The 20848-nt window shown below is 46.9% G+C and overlaps 1 protein-coding gene across 7 annotated transcripts in view; it reads right to left on the bottom strand.

Annotated features, from left to right (window-relative positions):
- The window catches only part of RPH3A (rabphilin 3A), a 265480-nt gene that overhangs the window by 86605 nt on the left and 158027 nt on the right, over positions 1 to 20848 (bottom strand). For 2 of the 7 annotated variants that reach the window (XM_072802590.1, XM_072802597.1), the window contains exons 1-2: positions 12720 to 13023; positions 12433 to 12543 (exon numbers count right to left, since the gene is read on the bottom strand). The gene's annotated coding sequence lies outside the window, so the exon portion shown is untranslated. Of the gene's footprint in view, positions 1 to 12339; positions 12387 to 12432; positions 12544 to 12655; positions 12680 to 12719; positions 13024 to 13065; positions 13204 to 20848 lie in introns of those variants that run through there. The other 5 variants (XM_072802595.1, XM_072802592.1, XM_072802591.1 and 2 more) reach the window with 4 other exon arrangements.

Genomic DNA, 20848 nt, shown 5'->3' with positions numbered 1-20848 from the left:
TACAAAACAGATCAGATCAGGTCATCTGCTTGTAAAAACAGAATTTTTCTCAGAACTGCTCTCAGAATAAAGACAAGATGCCACACCATGGCCCTGCAGTTACCACCAACTCATCTCACACTGGGCTCCCCCCTCCTCAACCTTGCTCAACTGGCCTTCATTCAGATCCTTGAAGCCTTTCACATGCTGTTCTTGCTGCCATAATTGTCCTTTTTTCTTTGCTTTACTCAGTGAACGCCTATTCATCCTTCAGCTCTCTGGTCAAATGTCACTGCCTCAGGGGAGCCCTCCCAGATTAGGTCAGATTTCCTTGTGATGCTCCCTCATAGACCTCTTTGGAACTCTTGTCTCAGTTTTTAATTATATATATAATATCCACATGCATGATTACTGATATAGGTTTACCTCCTCCAGAGAGAGGACCAAATCGAAATTATTTTCTACTATATCCCAGCACTGAGCACCGTGCCTGGCAAATGTTATAAATGACCAAACAGAAGGTAAGGTTCCTCCCAACCAAATATTCTTCAGAAAGCAGAAATTCCTCTTCTATCCAAATTGTTTTTCACACTGTCAAGCGCCTATCATTCTCTCTCTCAATTTATTTTACATAACAAAATAGTTCAAGTAAGTTCTCAACTACTCAACCACCAGTCAAATCCAAAAGGTGAAGGGTAGTTACAGTAGATAAATTTTGTTAAAATCATAAAACTTTCCTTACTTTTCTGGTTTAATTATTTTTTCAATACATATCAGCAGCAGAAAAAAGTTTTTATTGATTGATTGTTTTATATAATATGTGATTTTAAGTATGTGTGTAATACAATTAATGAAGCAAATATTATAAATGGACATTCGATCATTTCATCTACATCCCTAGTAGTTTTTTGCTTTCTTTCTTCCAGTTCCTAATAGATTATTACTTATGTCTGGCAAAACATTTTGTGGGAATCACTAAGTGCTGGAGGTACTGGTGGCTCTAGCTGCTGGCACCCATTGGGAAGGATCCTGAAGCCACTGAATTAACCATCTGCTTTTCTCCAGTCTCTGTGACTGTCATTTGTCACTTTTTAAAAAAAGATTTTATTTATTTATTTATTTATTTATTTATTTATTTATTTATTTATTCATGAGAGAGAGAGAGAGAAAGAGGCAGAGACAGAGTGAGAAGCACGCTCCCCGCAGAGCAGGGGACTCCTGATGTGGGACTCGATCCCAGGACCTTGGGATCACCACTTGAGCCTAAGGCAGATGTTCAACTGGCTGAGCCACCCAGGTGCCCCATTTTGTCACTTTCTGTCAGATTTGTGCTCTGTCATTGGCCTGGTGGACCCGCTATGCTTTGGAGCTCTGTGATTTGGCCACTGTCTCCCCAAGGGGACTAAACCTTTCTCTGGAAAATCGGTTTACCTCCCAAGGAGCTTACCTCTTTCATCTGTAAATGGAATCCATAAGTGCAACCCTCCTTTTTGGGAGGTTACTTAAAAAAAAAAAAAACAAACACTGACTCTAGAAGTAACTTTTTTAAAAAAAAAGAGTTCTGTGTAATAGTAAGCAGCTGGCGTTTATGCAGTTGCGTATACACATTCTGGGCACTGTTCTGGGCACTTCGGATATGTATTACCTCAAAGGGTCCTCACAGCACCCCTGTGAGGAAGGCGCCATTATTCCCATCTCACAGGGGAGGAAACGGAGTCCAGAGAGGCCAAGTAACTTGCCCAAGGTCACAGGCTGGCAAGTTGCACAGCCCGAATTGCAATGTGGAGGCAGTGCCTATGCTTCTAATCGCTGATCAGTGCCCTCCTGTCCTTCATCGGAATAACATTCATGCTTAAGATCTCAAATCCAAGCCAGGAGGAACTGAAGACTACAGAATCCATTGCTGCAGAGCTTCATATTAAAGAAAGAAATTCTAAGCTGCTCAATCTTCATGACAACTCCTAACAATAAGTGGTGACTGGTTATCTCATTTTACAGAACAGAAGAATGAGGCCCTGGGAGGTTCCTTTCTTCGCTATGAAAATTCTGTATTTGACTTTGGTGTCCAAAAGATCTGGGTTCGAGTCCTGAATCTACCCTTGACCGGCAGTGTGAATTTGGGGAACTGAGACCTCTCTGTCCTCTCTAGCTTCAGAAGTCTGGTCTGCAAAATGGGCATGAAAGCAACGCCTCCTTCACATGCCCTGCAAGGATTAGAAGAGATCACTTATATACGTGCAAAGCACAAGGTCGAGCCCCCTGTCACTGCTCTGTGACTTTGTGGACAAGAGCCAATTCATTTGCTTCCTGTATGAAGGTGCAGCTCTGGAGCACCACCCCTGGGTGGCACAGCCAGAATTTGAACCCAGCTGGATACTCTTAGTTCACTGGTCTTTTTAGCAAGAGGATGGTGAAATGCTACAAGCAGGCAGGGACACCCCCCTGCATCAGAGATCCCCCTGCAGTAGAGACTTAGGCCACTCTACAGTCTGTGTCAACCAGAAATCTCAGACCTGTGGTGCCTCCCCAGGATGAAGACTCCCATCCCACACCTGCTGCCATGACAACCAGAGGGAAAATTTTCCAGAGCAGGATTCTGTTCAGTCCCAGGGCCTATGTGTGTGTGGGGGGGGGGGGGGTCCTTTGGTCTTCTGGCCACTTGAAGACTTCACTACCAACTTCTATGGTATTTTACCCTCTGAGTGTGTTCAGGACCAACACGAGGCTGTCTGCTACCACCAGTCGATTTCCAGAAGCCATGTCAGTGTTAGAGGAGAAACCCCAGTCTTGGAGGCTACACAGAGGCAGTTGATGTGGCTGACTCTGGAATGGGACCAGGGGCTCTCCACATAGATGGAGAAATAACTACTCAACAGGGTGGCCTCAGCCAGGACTCTGCTCCCCAACACACATCCACACAGGGGAGATCCAGCAGAACATGGAGGGGAATAAATATCTACTTATCCACTCCCTCAGCAGGGTGCCAACTAAAAAAAGTTTCATCACACAAAGCAATGGCATGCATCCTCTCGCTTTACTTCCAACGACCTTATCCAATGAATACTATCATTCTCCCCATTTTACAGAGGAAGAAACTAAAGCTCAGAGGGGCAAAGTCACTTTGTCAAAGGTCACACAGCCAGTGGGTATTACAATCTGATCCAAACGCACATCTGCCTGGCTCCAAACCCTACCGATTTGACCACTGCCTCCCTCTCCATACCCATGGGGCATCATGAGTGGGTGCTCAGTGTTTGTTGAGCAAACAATCAAAGGATAAACAGTGAAGCATTTTGCCGCACCTCCCCAGTGACTATTAAATCTCTATTAAAATAAGTCTCTGTGTCCTGAAACCCCAGCTGGTTAGTGCAGGAAAGTCCCAGATATATTCCAGGGACCTGGAAGGAGGCTAACATAAGAGAATGGGTAAAATGTGTGGGTGTTAATGCCTGGGAATATAGCAACAATCAGAAGCAAAAGATTAGATGCATGTTTTGCAATATGGAAGGATCTTAAAAACACGGTGCTGAGTGAAAAAACAAGTGAGCAACAAGGAGGTTTATATATACCATTCATATAAGTTAGAAGTACATATTTTGAAGGTGCATTTACAAACAAAAGAGATGTCCGTTCAATGGGATAGACGGGTTGCCTGCGAGGAGAGAGGAATGGCCTATGAGGATAAGGTGATTAAATAATGAAAATTTGAGAAGGAAATCTTTAGGGTTCAAGGGTGGTCTTGTCCTAGGAAATGAGGAAAAAACTTCATTGTCAGCACCTGTGCCAGAACAAAAATTTATTTACGAAGCAGATGAGTTCTCAGTGGAAAACTGAGAGGCTACAAATGAGGCCAGCTTTCCTCACACTATAATCCCAGGAGCAAAGCCCCCTCCTGGCCACCAGCATGGGAGCGCTATTTATTTCTCCCTGGGGATTCATCTCCAAAGAGGCACGTGTTGTTCAGAAGAGGTCATGCACCCAGACCCCTCTGGAGATAAGACACAGAGAATTCATATGCCTGTCCCAGCCAGATAAACCCTCCCAAGGAGGGCAGGGGTGGGGGGCAGAAAAAAACAAATCTAAAGAAATGGCAGCAGGTCTCTTTCTGAGAGGCAAAGGAAGTGTGTTATTGGTCTGCACCTTACATGTCCCCTCTAGGGGTGGGGACATCTTGCTTTTGGCTTCTGGGACGTGCCAATGCTGATGACTTCCTCTGGCCAGGGCTAGCCAGCTTGGGTGAACAACATGGAGGTCTCTGACAATCAGAGAGAATGCTTCAAATGCCAGGAACTCGTGTCTTCCATCCTGCCTAGCAGCCCTTCCCACAAGCCCCCCAACTCCAGACCTTTGGGGGAAATACTTGGCCATGTCCCTGCCTGACATGGCAGCAGCAGAAGCCACTTCCAGTATGTTGCTTAGCACTGGCAGATTAATCCAGCCACTGCTCATGAAAGAAAAAATCCTGAGCTGCTGCCTTTCCCTCTGGGGAGAGAGGGATGGTGCATTTTAGCAAGCATAGAAGGAGCATTTGCAATCTCCCTAAAAGGCACCCCCCTCACTTGGCATATGCCGTTGCTCTTGCTTCTTAAGCCACTGGTCCCTGGTTGCAGTCAAGGTCCCTCTCCACATCCCCAGATTCAGATCTGCTGCATTAATGACAATAACAGGTCCTGTCTCCCTGGGAGTGGGCCCTGACTCCTCCCACACCCCCACATCCGATCCCTCCATAAGACCTATCTGTGATCCTGCAAAGTCCACAAAAATCTGACCACCTTCTTCCTTGCCACCACCTGGCCCCATCACTAGTCCCCCAATCTCTGGTTTCCCAGCTTCCACCATTGCCGCCTGCAGTCCTTTCTCCACTAACCAAAGTGATCATGACCAAGACTGTAAATTAGATCATTTCACTTTCCTGATGAGAACCCTCCCCTGGCATAAAATCAAATCCAGACTCCTTGTCTGCACTGGAGTCCTGCATGACTTGGCCCTTAGCCCTCAGCCCCCAGCCCACCTCGCTCCCCTCACCTTCCCCTCCTGCCACTTACACTGGTCTTCTTGCTATTCCTTCAAGACACCACAGTTGTCTCTGCCTCTGTACTTCTGTTCTCTCAGCCTGGATTGTTTTGGTTCTTTCTAGAATCTCAACTTTCAATCCAAACATTGCCATCCCTGAAAGTTTCCCCTGGTTACCCTTTTTTTTAAATCTATATGTAACTAAATTAGCTCTCTTCCCCCTACCTACCACTTGTCTTCTTCTATCATGTCCTATGGTTTCCTAAAATCATTTTATTGATGTGTTTATTTATTCACTGCCTTTGTAAGCTCTAGGAGGGTAGAGAACTCTGTCTCGTTCACCACTGAATCTCCAATGACTACAGCAGTGCCTGGCACATGGTAGTGAATGATAAATATTTGGGAATGAATTGGCCAAAAGCAGTGCTTCTCAAAGTGGGGTCCCTGGAGCGGGCAGCAATTACATCGTTGGAAATGATATGTGGTTCTAAGTTCCACTAGAATCAGAAAGTCTGACTTAACCACCCTTCAGAGAATTCTGACAAAGGCTCAAGTGTGAGGATGTCTGGCACAGAACCATCTGCAATCTTTGACTGGATCCCCTCTTGTGACAAATGAACAAATAACTAGCTGGGTGGTCAGCCTTGCCGGGGGAACGGGGTAGGGAGGGAGGAGGGAGTCAACCCCCTGCCCTTGACTGACCACTGGCCTCTGCAGACCCAGGCAGTCTCTACTCTCCAGTCATGCGGAGGATGCTGTGGGGTGCAGGGTGGGTGCTTCAGAGACCACTGTGTCCCTCCCCCTGAGTAGGAGAGTAGGTAACTCCCCCAGAAAGCCACGTCTCTGGTCTTGGGAGAACTCTTCAAAATTCCAAGCATTTGACATAGAGCTAAGATGACCTCAACTCACCCTGGTTTGCCCAAATCTTTTCTAGTTTGAGCACACGGAGAGCCCAGCATGCCAAGAATCCTCTGTCCTAGGCAAACTGGGACTGTTGATCACCCTACTTGGGGTCTCGGGGGCTCACAAGTGCTTTCCCTTCACAAGCCACACAGTGTATCGACATAGATAAGAGAAAGATGGGATGGGGCAGGGCAGGAGTAAGGAGAGGAAGACAGCAAGAGAGTGAGAAAAAAAGAGGGGCAGAGATGGGCAGGGACACAGGAGAGAGGAGACAGAGGATTTTAGAAGGGTAGCAGAAATGGACAAGGGGACAGAGGTGGTGAAAAGAGGAAAGAGATCCAGAGAGAAAAAAATTTGGGGACACAGTGGCGCTAGAGTGACAAAGGAAAAAGCTGACAGGTAGAGGGGGATGGGCACAAGTGGAAGGCTGAGGGCCAGAATGGACCACACAGATGCTTTTTTGGCAGCATCTCGCATGGAAGGCCTCCCGATAAACTTTGAGAAATCATTTCTCCTCCCAGCAGCCCCAGAACGCCACCCCGCCGTCAGCGGCTGGCACTGGAACCCGCTTACATAATCTGTTCTCTACTGAGAGCTGCTTCCATTCACAAGTCGTTGCTTGTCATTGTGTAGGTGCATTAAAGAGGGAAAAAAGGAAAGAAAGGAAGAAAAACAGAAAGAAAAAGGCAACTGAATGAACTCACTCAGATTATATTGAGAGATGAGGAGACTTTCCCCCCTCTCTTCTCTAAATAAACCCTTCCCAAACCACACATCATTGTGATGCTGTCAGATGGTTTTCCTCTTGTTGATTAATTGCAAAGGGGTGGGCAAAACCCCCAGCTTCCTGAGGCATGTTATCTTGCTCACTAACTGGATTACTAAGCCAGAGTCTGACACGGCTCCATTACAATGAGATATAAGCGTGCGTTATGTCATTAAAACTAATGACAGCAAGACAATTACTTCGAGGAAACCACGGTGACATTGCATACGGCAGCACAGTGCCTTGGTGGAGCTGCAGCCCACATTTCCCTGGCCCCAAAGGAAAGCAAATCGGGCTGAGAACCAGCTCCGTTCTCTCAAATCCCAAAGGCCTGGCCAGGCTAGAGAGCAGACTGATCACCGCTGCCTCGCCACTGAGCCATCCAAAAACCTAAGTCCCTAGATCCTGCCTGAGAAAGAAGTGACCCCCATCCCTGGGTGCTCAGAAGTTGCAGGGAATGGGGTCAACACTGCTAGATCAAGCTCGTGCTCCTGTGGGAAACAGGGATTCGGTGGCAGAGAGTAAGTGGTTGGGTGCTAGGGAGGCAACAGTCCTGGATCTTACCCTGCTCAGCCCCTTGGGAAATGGTGAGCAGCAGTGGAGAGAACCCTGGGAGAAAGTCCACGGGTTGCAACACACCTAGACCTGTTATAACTAACCCCTATAAAGTATTCTGCATTTCAAAAACACTCCTTTGTCTATAGCAGTGGAGGCTTGTGCAAACACTGTCTCAAGGCCCTGCACTCAGAGCTTCTGATGGAGTGGGTCGAAGGCACACCCCTGGAATCTGTCTTGGATTCTCTTAGACATCGAGAGCTTTCTACCCCCAGCAGAAGGTAAATCCAGAAACATGTGCCTTTGCTGTCTTTTGTCCCTTCTTTTACCTGCAAGTTCAGTGTGTGCAGACTCCATCCCCACTCCAAAAAAGCTCTCCCCTCACTTTCTGGAAGGGATTTTCCAACTCCCCCTCAGTAAAGTGTAAATGACTAATAAGGCTAGATGTGTTATCCCATCCCAAGCATCTGCTCTTTGGCCAAGAGCAAAGCCTTAAGACAAACAAAACAAACGAAGCTTTAACAATGGACTTTCAGATGTCACTGAACTGAGTGAAAACACCCTAAAGAGGGTGGCCCAGGAAACCCTCCCTCTGTACCACCCCCCAAAGGCTTACATATTGTAGGCAGCCATTTCCTTAATCTAAGTCCCACAAAAGATTGTGTCTTTGTCACCAGTTTATTCCCAATACCCACCATGGTGCCAGGCATACTGTAAGTATTCAATAAATGTATGGTATACAAGTTAAGTGTCAGAGATGCTCTCTGGTAGGAGGAGAGAGAGGCCTTGCCTTTGCCTGTTGTAGATACGAGATGAAAGCCAAGTCCTTCTAAACTCTGCACCAATGACTCATCATAATCAACAAACACTGAGTGCCTACTGTATGCAGACCTCTGGCTGGACCATGGGTCAAAGGCACTTCCTCAAATTGGCCTGTCCACTAGTCAACCAACTGAGGTTTCCTTCATTTATTCATGCATGCAGCCATGCAAGTCACTGCTGAACAACAGCTGTGTGCTAACCTTGACTTTAAAAATTGGGATGCACAGCCTTGGCCCTTATGGATCTGGCCTGTGGCATCTCCGGAGCCCTATGCAGAAGCTCCATGGCAGGGAAGTGAGGGAAAGCTCAGGTCTCCTAGGAAAAATTCACAGGTTCTGAGCTGGTGATTTGCAATGATTCAGCAAAAACCTCCCAAGGATTTGGAGGAACAAAAGACAGAGTAGTCAGTAGGGCTTCTCCTCCCAGATCCCTTCCTCCAGGGCCTGACCACCACATTCACAAGGCCTGCTTCCTCAGGTCTTCACAGGCTTTAAGGAAAGGAGGTCATTATGCCCATTTCACAGATGGAGAAATTGAGGTCCCAGGGACCTCACTAGCAACTGCACAAACATCACATAAGGAATAAGTGGGACCAGAAGTCTTCTGTCTCCAAGCTCTGTCTTCTCTCTCCTGGGCCCTAAAGCTACACAACTGGCCCACAGGATTCACCTTCCTCTACCTCTCCTTAATCTTGTTTCAGTCAGGGTGACTGCACTGTTACCTCACCATCACCAACATCAACCCCATTGCTAACATATGTTGCTTACTCCTCCTGGGCTCAGTACTATGTACTTTGCAAACATTAACTCAAATTTTTTATAATCCCTTTAGTATTTTTGCTTTACAAATGGAAAATTGAGCCTCAGAGAAGTGAAATGACCCAACTGGAGGGACCTAAACCCAAGAGAGCTATTTTCAGAGTCCATACGATTAGCCACCATGCCATACTACCTTAATATACTTCACTGAGGAAATTGAGGCTCAGAGAGGTTAAGAGTCTTGCCTGACATCACACAGCAAGGAAGGGCTGGAGTAGAACTTGAACTCAGGTCTGGCTTCTCCCAGAGTCCCACACTGCAGTCCCTCAAATGGCTGGTTAAGGAGGCAGAGAGGGGTGAGAACAGGAAGGAGAGGGGCCTATTTCTATGGTGCCTCCTTCACAGTCCCAGCACAAAAGGATCTCCATCCTGGGTGGCAGCTGAATAATTTAAGCTTGTCAGCTCCAGCCTACCACTACTGGGTCCTGGATTTATTTTTATCCCAGGTTACAGCCACAGCACTTAACAGAAATCTACCACACTGTTTGCTTCTCATGGTCTTCATATCAAAGCCTGATTCATCTGCCTTTACGACTAGCTCCCCACTCAAAGGGGATAAAGAACAGAAGATAGGACCATATGTTGTGGTGGTCTTTATCAGAAAGTCACAAATCCTCTATGATCCTTAGGGTGGCAGGGTGGGGGTAAATAAAGAGTAAATACCACATCCTACAAATAAGTGCTCAGAGCACCCTGACAAGAACTCACAGTCTTGGACAGGCAGCTAGGATGTATACAAGCTGTAGGAAAGGAGGAGACGCAGAGCAAGCTGGTGAGAGTCTTCCTAGGGCACCTTTTAGAATTGCAAAACCTCTGGCTGCTGCCTCTCGCCCACCAGTGAGAAAGGAAATGTCCGTATTTGTCTCCACAGCTAGGCTTCCCAATCACCAGCACAGGCTGGAGAGACATCACAGAATGTCCTCCCTCCGAATCCAGCTGGGTGGGGTGAGTGGGGGCTGCCTGAGCCAGGAGTAAAGGGATGATGCCTTGTCTCCATGACAGCAGATGTGCATCTTGCTCTGCCATGATTTACTGTGTGGTCTTAGACAAGTTGCCTTCCCTCTCTTGCTCCCCACCACCCCAGCCCCAACCCTGCTGCTGCCCGAAGGAGTCAGATTTGATCAGAGTTTCTAAACTTGAAGGGCTCAGATGAGCATTAGGGAGGGTCCACTTGTCCCCAGGTGGTGTGTGTGTGTGTGTGTGTGTGTGTGTATGTGTGTGTGTGAATATGCATCTTTTCAGAGTGGAGGCTCTCAAAGGGGTCCTTGCTGCCACCCCTGGGATAAGTCTCTATAGAGCTTTCAAATGCTACAACATCTGTATGTCTATGTATCTGAGGCCATAAATAAAGCAGACCCCTCTCCAGCTGAGCACAAGATTCTAGGAACTCAGCAAAGTTCTCACAAGAAACCCCCAATCCCAACCCACCCCAAACAGGCCTCCTTGACACATGTGATAAATTCCCAAACACAGTACAAACCAGTCCTAGAAGTATGCCTGTACATACACTCCTCACATAGTCCCAGATCCACAGAGCTAGAAGGGGCCCTGGAGTCACCTAGACCATGTGCCTTATTGCACATTCAGGGAAACTAAAGCCCAGAAAGGGGAGGCAGAGCTGGGGATGGAACCCAGGTCTCCTGGTCCAAGTCTAAGTCTCTTTCCAGAAGCTTCTGTTTCCCTCTCCCTGGTGCACCACAATGCACCATTTCAAATGTGATGGGGGAGGAGGGAGGGCAGCCTTTTGGATCTTAGCCACCCCCAAGGAAGTAAGGCTGAGAAGCAGCAAGGAGATGTTTTCAAAGCACCCACATGTTAACAACCCAGTCCCAGCTACCTCCGCTGGGCTAACATGCATGCTCTGCACAGTTAAGCCAGTTGTTAAAACACTGAAATACTGCTGAACCAGATGGTGATGTTGCACTGAGGCTCCCGTGGCTCCCCTGACACTCTCCTAGTTCCTCTCCAAACTTCCCCCATAATCCAGCAATTAAAGAGTTAACACTTAGCACAATAGGGAACTCCTAAGAGCCCTCCACTCCAGGGCCCCAGCCATTGTCCAGTTTGACCAGTGAATGCCAAAGTTCGAAATTTTAAATTTCACCAGCAGCCAGATCTCATGGCTCCTTATCTGAACCAAATTTCTGCATGTCAATCATTCATACTTGAGGCTTCCCAGGGAGGAAATTAAGGCAACTTCCTCCTCAAGGTCACCCAGTGAGAAAAGTGTGGGGTTTTGAGGACACGTCTTTGACACTAATCATCATGCAGCCCACCTCCTTTGCCTCATATGGTCTACCTGAGCAGGCACATGCCCTGGGATTTCGGCATCCCCGCTTGGCTCTGGGACTGGAGAAAATGACTGAGTGGGCCCTGCTTATGTTTCAGGCTTGCCAGTCTCTGGGCTGATGTTTTATTCCTCCCACCATCAAGAACAAGAACCTACAGAGAAATCCTTGGGAGTGCAGAAGACTGAAGTGGCCCCTGAGATAATAGTGAGGATGCTAAAAATAAGGACATTTATTTCTAGAAAGGTAGATGTAATCAAAGCAGAAAGCAAAGAGAAATCTCCTTTTTTATGGGTCACAGATTAGCAGCAAAGGTGTTTTAAAATTAAATGTGAGCTTTTGGATTCAGCTACAAGAAATCTCAACTTTCCACTCACTAACAGGTTGGTGCAGGCTTATCCCATCAGGATCTCATATAAAGAAACTAGAGTGGGGTTTGGTCTGCCCTGGAACTGATCCAAAGCCAGAAACAGGAGTCTTTCCCTAGAATCAGAACAAACCCTGTTCCCTTCTTTGCCTACTCTGAGACAGGCTTAGGATGGAGTCCTCCAGGCTGGTGCCATGATGCACCCCCATACAATCACTTACAGGTTACACCACCTGTGAAAATAAAACATCGTCTGCTCCAGAGGCTGTTGGCTGCTCCCCTATGTCCTGCCTGACCACTCATTCCCAGCAAAATGTGGTCCTTCCATGGTTCCCAGCTCTCCCATCTCAGGAAGCTCAGAACAGCCAAGCTTGCAAAAATCACTACAATTGAATTACTCAGCTGTACTAGAAGATGGTACAGTCCTAGCCCTCTCCTATGCAAGCCTCACCTGGTGTGCCTAGGTGACCCTCAACAAGGATTAACCTTTCGGCCTCAGGTGATGCTCTCCCATCCAGGGCAAAGGTGCCCACCCACGGATCAGAACACCAGAGACCCCTCCATGCAGGCTGGCCAGCCTACGAAGGGTTAATCCACTCGGAGAACTGCTGGCTACTTTCAACAGCTTCTGCTGCAAGGGAGAGGGTAAATTGGGCAGAAGCCACAATTTTGATCGCATTGCCTAAAACAGGAGCATATTTTACCCCTTCCCTGGGCACTGAGCCGAAATCTCATTTAGCTTTGGGGTGCCATTTAGGCGATCAAACACTGCAGAATGTGGGCAAATAAATGTGGTCGCTCTTCAACCTCCCTCCCTCCCCTACCTACCTTTCATCCCAAGCAGCTCATGTGCACACCTCATCCCAACTGGGATTCCAATACCCTTAGCCCATTTACACAATTGAGAAGAATAGCACTTACCTCCACACCAGAGGATTGCAGAGGGAATGGGTGAGCCAACTCCTCCCTTCCCTGCTGGGGTGGGAAGATACTAACTCCCGATGACTTGGTTTGAAAGCTCAGTAGAGGTGCCTGAAAGAAAATTGTTCATTTGATTCCCCTACTCTTCCCAAAATAAAATCAAAGCACTAGCACGCGCGCGCGTGCACACACACACACTCACACACACACACACACCAACTACCCCTAAATCATGCAGGATCAAGACGAAAAGAAATATCACGGTCAGAAGAAGAGAAAACTCAGACCAGTCAGTGGACAGGCTTCCTCAGACTGCCCTCCACATGGATGAAGGTTTTTGCTCTGAGTCTTCTCCCCCCACCCCTCTTCCTCTCTCTTTCTTTCTCTTTCTCTCTGTCGTCCGTCGGCGTAGGCAACTCCGGGCTGCTGGCAGTAGACAAATCAATTGCTTCCCCAGTGCCTGAATCAGTGGCAGCTGCCACCACTGCTGCAAAACCCTGTGTGAGCAAGGGAGGGGGCAGCAGCTTCCCGGCGCAGGGGGAACCAAGCTGGCCTCCCACCCGTGATTTATGTGTGAGATGCCTGGAGAAAGAGAGGCGGGGGGGGGGGGTCAGGAGGAGAGGTTGGGCGCACCAGAGATCCCCGCTGGTCGAAACGGCAATCAGGAGATTGGCGATCAGCACCGCGGACAGCGCTAAGATGCGGCGGCGGAGGGATGGGCGGGAAGCGCAACCTCCAGGCAGCGAAGTTAAGTTATTGGATGGTTAGAGCAGAGAAGGGGGAGTAGTGGGAGGGGGGAAACGGGACTTCTCGACATCACACAGTGAAGTCAGTGACAGCCTACCTACCACACACTTGTTCTAATATTGTCGCTCACTCTCAGAGCCAGGAGCTGTAAGTTCACAGCCCCTTTCCTACACACGCCCCCAGACCTTCACTGTTCCTCTCTGCTGAGAAGAGTCTGACCCCAGTGTGGGGGCCTCCAAGTAGTTTCTACCCCCAAAACTCAGTCTAGCTGACTTGGCTTCACCTGCATTGCTTCAGATTTCTGACCCGTATCTTGAGTGCCTCAGAATTCAGAGCATGAAAAGCTTAACAAATGTAAATTTCTAAAGGGCTTAGTTGAATAAGCATTTGACAGATTTCTGGGAGCTAGTTTTGGCCCCCATACAACCTTGGAAAAGTCATTTTAATGTCGCCAAGTCCCAAATGTAAAGAGGATATGACTACCCAATTTTCCTAAACATAAAAAGCAACAATGAGGACACCAAAGTTGTGAGCTGCTAAGGATACCATGATCCATAACCTCCTACAATTCAAATGTTTTGACAGAGGGAGAAAGGAATAGACAGCCAATCCAGGATGGTATGTGTCAAGCCTCACCTTTTAGCATGTGGTGTGAGAGAGATGAAGTTGGGAGAGTATGGGAGGTCTAAATTGTCTGACAACTGAGCTTTGACCAAAGACCCATCCTCAAAAGATCTGAAGTGAAATCACTATTTGAACAAGAAAATAAAATCATTAAAAGGAGAAATATACAAAGAGAAATTGATTCCCATAGCTTCCACTGTTCCAGATCTCAAGGGTCCTATTCTTGCTTACCATGGGAAAAGGAAAGGAAACTTTAAGCAAGCCAAGATCTGTTTAGAATGAGCACTGGGTGTTATGCTATATGTTGGCAAATTGAACTCCAATAAAAAAAAAAAAAGATCTGTTTAGACCTGGAAAGTTGAAGGAGAACTCTCTCTACTGGGGACCCTCCTCTAAACTTTCCTACTCAGATGGCCCAGGGTGAGATACTACATCTGTCACTTAATTCTCTCCTTGAAAAGTAGGACTTAACATATCAGAGTGTTAGTGATCATTTAGAGCTTCACTGTATAGATGTTCACGATCATCATGATCATGATCATGGTGATGATGGTAATGATTATGGTGGTGGTGGTGGTAATGGCAGCTATCGTTTATTGGAAACTGATTCTGCACCAGCTATTCTCCTATAAACTTTATATGTATCAGCTCCTTCAATCCTTGCCATGACCCTTTGAGGAGACTACTATTACTCCCATTTTACAGATAAGGAAACTGAGCTTCAAGAAGGGAGGAGGAGAGTGAGGGGTGGGTGATGTTGGATTATCGGACTGAGACAGTTCGATCCCCTCACTTTACACATGGAGAAAGTGAAGACCAGAGAGGAGCAGTGAGTTGCTCATAGCCAAAGAGCCAGAAAGTGGCATAGTTGAGTCTGGAACTTAGGCCTTTCAGGTACCAGGGCCATGCTCTAGCACCAAGGACAGTGCCTGGCACAGACTAGGCCCTCCATAAACATCTTGAAGAGTGATTCAATAAGACAGGGATTAAAGTCACACAGGATTCTGGTGGTAGAATCAGGAACCAATATTTCCCAGGTCTTTTAATTCCTAGTCCCAAGGAACATCTACCCCACCTCACAGCCTCTGGGATTAGGCACATGTTCTGAAAGGGTCTGTCTCTAATTCAGATCTCCTTAGGAAATGAAAATAGCTACCACCTGCAAATGCCTACACACCTACTGTGTGTTAGCTAAGCACTTGACACTCTCTCCAGTTTACACAAGTACCTGAGGTGGGTGCTTTTATTGTCCCATTTTTGGATGAGAAGACTGAGCCTCCAGCATGTGAAATGACACCCCAAAGTTCACAGTTAGATAGTACCAGAGGCAGGGCTGCAGGGATGTCTGATCTGAGGCCTGTGTTTTGGCCACCCTGTTAGTTTTCTTCCTCAAACTAAGCCCCTAGAGGCCCCTGGTAGAGTGAAAAGGAGGCCTGAGTGCCCCCCACACACATCCTGTTTCAACTAGAGCAGCTGTGCTTTTAAGTGTTTTGCATACTGGGCATCTGCCCAAGCCTTCATTGAAACAGGGCTTTGCAGCAAAATTTAAAAATGATAATATGGTTGAAACCAGAGCTCTGCACCTTCCCTGGTGACCATGCCATCTAGGAACTAGCCCCACCTTCTCTGGAGATTTTGCCTCACCCTCTGCACTGCCCTGGTCACTATCTCTAAGCCCTGGCTCTGTCCTGGCAGCTCCTGGAGAGTTCTTAGTTCAAAGAACCGACTGCTGCTGTAAGCTCTGACAGCTCTGCAGGAAGGAGATACCTCGAAACCAGACACCTCAAGGCTCAACCCAGCCAGACTCTGATCCTCTCAAGGATGGAGCACTGCGGTGGGATTTCTCAAGGCTCTGGATTCAGCAAGCTGCCCTGTCCTGTCCTTGCTCTGCTGAGGCCAGAGGCAGCCCACTAAGTCTCTCAGTCACCCACAGGGAGGACAGCCGATGCTGGTGATGGTAATAACCACAAAAGCCACCCACTATGTTCTGAGTGACTCCTGTGCACTTTATTATTATTTCATCCTCACAACAATCCTATGTGTTCAGATGGTAATAGTTATATTCCCATTTTACAAATGAGAACACTGAGACTCAAATGCCTAAAGCAACTAGCCTGAGGCCATTTCATTAGTAAGTGGTAGAACTGGGATTTGGACTGAGGCCCTCTGAGTTTGTAACTATTACGCTATATGGCATCCCTAATTATAATGGTCTCTCCCATTTATTTTTGGTGTTTATTATTTACCTAGTGACATGCTTTATCACTTCAGTGATATTCATGACTTAACTTAGCATAGTGAAGTATTACCTATCTTAAAGATGAGGAAATTAGGCACAGAGAGGTCAGGTGACTTGCCCAAGGTAACACAGCTACAAAGAAGAGGAAGCTCAGGGTGTGAATCTAAATACTTTTAAGACCCAGCATCATGTACCATCCCTGAGGGAGATGGGTATGGAGATGGCACAGAAAGAATGTTATTTCACTTGGCAAATGGAGCAGAATAATGCCCCCAAAGATGTCCACAACCTAATCCTCAGAATTGGTCAATATATTGCCTTAAATGGCAAATGGTACCTTACAGATATGATGAAGTTAAGGATCTTGAGATGGAGAGATTATCCTGAGTTATCTGGGTAGGCACAATGTAATCATAAATCCTCACAAGGGGAAAAGGGAGGAGAAGGGTGAGGGGTGTAGTGGTATTGGATTATAGGACTGAAGATACTATAGTGCTGGCCCTGACAATGGACGAAGGGGCCACAAGCCAAGGAATGAGGGTGGCCTCTCCAAGCTGGAAAACACAAGGAAATAGATCTTCTCCTAGGGCCTCCAAAAGGAGCATAGCCATGCCAACACTTTGATTTTAGGGCCTCCAGAGCTATAAATCTGTGTTGTGCTAAGCCATTCAGTTTATGTTATGTGTTACAGCAGCCACAGGAAAACAACAGGGCATGTCTACCAAAGGAACCCACAATAAGAAGCCCACAGCAAATCAGTCTTAGCAATCACAACTGAGCTTCTTCTGGACTGGAGGACCTGGTGCTTCCATCAGACCTAAGTTGCTCTAAACTATACAGTATGTATGTGCATGTACACATGCATCTGTACACATGTGCACACAGACGGAGGCCCTACAACAGAAAGGACTCGAGCTCAAAGCTTCAGCCAGACAACTAGGCTCAGTGGCTGGATGGCACTGCAGGGGCACACAGTACTTCCTTCATTCTCTCCTTCTCTTTGACAGCCTCCAGGGAAATGCTATCATCAGGAACACAAAAGGGAAGAAATGTCACAGGGCAGCTTTCCAGGAACACAGCTCATCACTGGGAGTCAGTCAAAGACAAAACAAGTAAATAGAGCAGAAAGACAGGAGAGCAAGAAAAGAGAATTGCTGGGTCCCTGAGACTGGCCTATGTTCCCTGACAGATCCCTTCCCACTGAGGGATGCCTCAGCGGCATAGTCAGTTAAGCATCTGCTTTCCACTCAGGTCATGATCTTGGGGTTCTGGGATTGAGCCTCATGTCTGGCTCCCTGCTCAGTGAGGAGTCTACTTCTCCCTCTCCTTCTTCCCCACCATCCCCTCCCTGCTCATGCTTTGTCTTTCAAATAAATAAATAAAATCTTTTAAAAAATCCCTTCCCACTGAGAAAGAGGAAAGTCTTGGGGAAGCCCATTAGCCCCCTTAGGAGAAAATAGGGTAATTACAGAGAAGACACTGCAGGACTTGGTGAGACAAGTTTTTATGACAAGTCAACAAGTATTATTTATTAATCAGTCAGTTCAGTGTTACCAGGGAAGGCATTGTCAGAGGAAATAAGCCTGGGCTTGCCTTCCTGCGCTCTGGGCTTGATGCTTGGCTTCCACTCACTAGCTGTGGGACTTTGGGCATGTCATCTGCATGCTCTGTGCCTCAGTTTCCTTGACTATAAAATGGAACCACAATACCTTCCCCCACCTACCCACCTGTGTGGCGAAGACATTTCATTGAGCTAATGGACACGACCAAGTTTCCCTGTCTTCCTCACAGAGTCTAGATAAGCATCTAGCTCCAAACTACCAGAGGTGGTAGAAGAAGAACACTGGCAGAAACAGGGTGATGAAATTATCAAAAGGCCAGATTTTAAGGTAAGATTACCTAGGTTCCAAACTGGCTCTACTACATACACACTGTGGCCCAGAGGACATTGCTAAAGGTCTCTGTGCTTCAGTGACCCTATCTATAAAGAAAAGGATAATAACTGTACCTCCTCACGTGGTTGTCATTAAGATCACACAAGCAAATATATGTAAAAGCACTGAGAATGGTGCCTGGGGTATAGGAGGCCCTATGGGTATCATCTTCATTTATTACTTTTGCTACTGTGACTATAACTATTATCAATGAGATGCATTTTCCAAAGAGTGATACACATTGGCCTGAAATACAAAAGAAGATGTGAGGTGGTCTGTGGATACAAATTTTTAAGGTTTGAATGTTACATATTTCTTTTCCAGTGCATTAGATATATATTGTATTTCCATTTCCAGTAGCGACATAATGTTTTCTTATATACAAATGTACTTAAGTTGATACAGAGCAAAAAGAGGTTTGCTTTTCTCTTTATTTCCGGTACCTCAATGGCATTATCTGCCCGGAGGTCAGTCCTCTAGGTATGCTGGGTTCACCTAACTCCCCTCCTCAAAGTAACTGCATCTCTCAGGGGGCTGTTTCAGTTAATTCCAGAAAATCCAGAAGCAAAGTCTTTTTTATTTCTTTTAAGATTTTATTTATTTATTCATGAGAGACACAGAGAGACAGGCAGAGACATAGGCAGAGGGAGAAGCAGGCTCCCTGTGGGGAGCCTGATGTGGGACTTGATCCCAGGACCCCGGGATTACAACCTGAGCCGAAGGCAGACGCTCAACCACTCAACCACCCAGGTGTCCCCAGAAGCAAAGTCTTATGGCAAGAAAATGAAGGAAGAATGCAGGATCTTCCCTCTCCCGGGTCCCCTCCAGAATCTGCTTCTGGTCTATAAAGAATAAATAACTAGCAGTGATTGAAGAGTGACCATATGTGGGTCCCTCATCTGAGCTCCTACAATATTGCTAACCCTCTCCCTGGGCCCCGCCTGCATGACCAGCTCTCCCGTTGCACTGGATATTCCAAGAACATAGTGTAGTGTCTGACTTCTCGGGCCCCAGAACAAACTTGACATCTGGTCAATGCTGAATAAGTGAATTATTATTAGAATGTTTGATGCCTGTATCCTTTATCTTACTGTAATCTCAGGCAGGGGGAAATCTGACCACCCGCAATCGCATATTTAGTTTAAATAGGGCAAGGAGGCTCACATCTTCAAAATGAACAATTTTAGGAAGACCTGGGCCAGGTCATCAGCCTAGATGAACAATGCCAGAGTTGCTAGCCACAGGGTGAGGGCTGAGCAAGATGGGAGAAGCCAGAAAACCTGCCCGAGAAGTAAGATGTGAGCTGGTTGGATTTGGGCAAGTGGGAAAAGAGTAGAGTGAGGAAGAACTGCTTGAGAAAAAAAGCTCAGGCGACTGGATGCCCATCAAGGCATAAAGGATGAGGGGGCTGACATTTGACAGAAGAATCTACAATTCCAAAAGTAGCTTTAAGCTATGATGGAAAAGGAATGAATCCAGAATAAAGAGATGCCAGGCCCCTGCCTGGAGGAGAGAAGGAAGTCGGGAGAGGCAGAAATGTTTCCTATCGGGTCTTTCAAAAGCACTCCTCCAAAAATACCCACTGGCTTTCCTTGAAATGAACAAACCAGATTCCTCAACTCTGCCAGCATCTGTCAACAAGTCTTGGTTATTAGCTAGTGTTGGGGAGGGAGCAGAGGGAAAGCTGGCTCCTTATTTAGTGGCTTAGCTATTGATCAAGCTCCTAGCAGAATGGTTGAAAGGGAGTTAGCTTTGAGTCTCACCTTTTCTACTCACTAGCTGTGTGACCTTGGGCAAGTCACTTCACCTCTCTGAGTCTTAGCATCCTTCTCTGTAAAATGGGATGAGAGTAATATCTACATCGTTAGTTTATGGGATCTTATGAAATGAGCAGGACTCCACCCCTCCATACTACTGGCCAACGGGAGAGATAGACAAGAGACCTCCAAACAACAAAACAGAGCGGCAGTGGCCACAAGAGAGCCATGAGAAGTGTAATGTGGAGAAGACACATATTTCTGTGATGCATGGCGGCAGAGGAAGGAGGAACAAAGGTATCTCTGTAGGAGACCTGGGAAGTGGGTGGGTGGTGGGTGGCAGAGGGTGCGCCACGTGCCCAACCTCTCAGAGCCCCAAGCATCTCTCCCTCCCTACTCCGGTCCTTGCTCCAACATCTGGGGGAACAACTTCCCTCCAAGGAGATTTCTCAACATCACACTTATGTAATCCTAACATGATACGACAGATACCCAGCAGGCTTGAAAAAGGAGAGGCTAGCTCTCCCCATGAATCCCATTTGGCTAAGCAGGCAAGGCAGTGATGAGTGGTGCAGAGATGGAGAGGGACTGGCTTGCACGGCAGCGACTAGCAGTCAGATTAGCTGGCAGGGTGATACAGCGCTGTGTCCAAAACCTTAACAGTTATACACATTTACCATCTGACCCATTAGACTCTTCAAGAAATTAACCTAAGGACATAATTAGATGTATACACAGAAATTAGCATCACAGCCTTGCTTGCAATAATGACAGATTGGAAACAATCTGAATGTCCAGCAATAGGAGGGTTATTTGAATAAACTGTGGTATAGTCTATACCAGCAGAAGTGAAGCAGCGCCACACTGGTCTGGTATACCTTGACATAACCCTGAAAAGATGTAATCTGCATACCTAAAAAAAAAAAAAAACTACAAGTGGGCAGCCTGGGTAGCTCAGCGGTTTAGCGCCACCTTCAGCCCAGGGCGTGATCCTGGAGACCAGGGATCAAATCCCACATCAGGCTCCTTGCATGGAGCCTCCTTCTCCCTCTACCTGCGTCTCTGCCTCTCTCTCTCTGTGTCTCTCAAGGATAAATAAATAAAATATTATTTTT

Source organism: Canis lupus, chromosome 27 (assembly GCF_048164855.1).
Source record: "Canis lupus baileyi chromosome 27, mCanLup2.hap1, whole genome shotgun sequence".
Classification (NCBI taxonomy): domain Eukaryota; kingdom Metazoa; phylum Chordata; class Mammalia; order Carnivora; family Canidae; genus Canis; species Canis lupus.
Note: the sequence above shows the minus strand (reverse complement) of the source record. Positions and strands in the feature narration are given on the sequence as shown.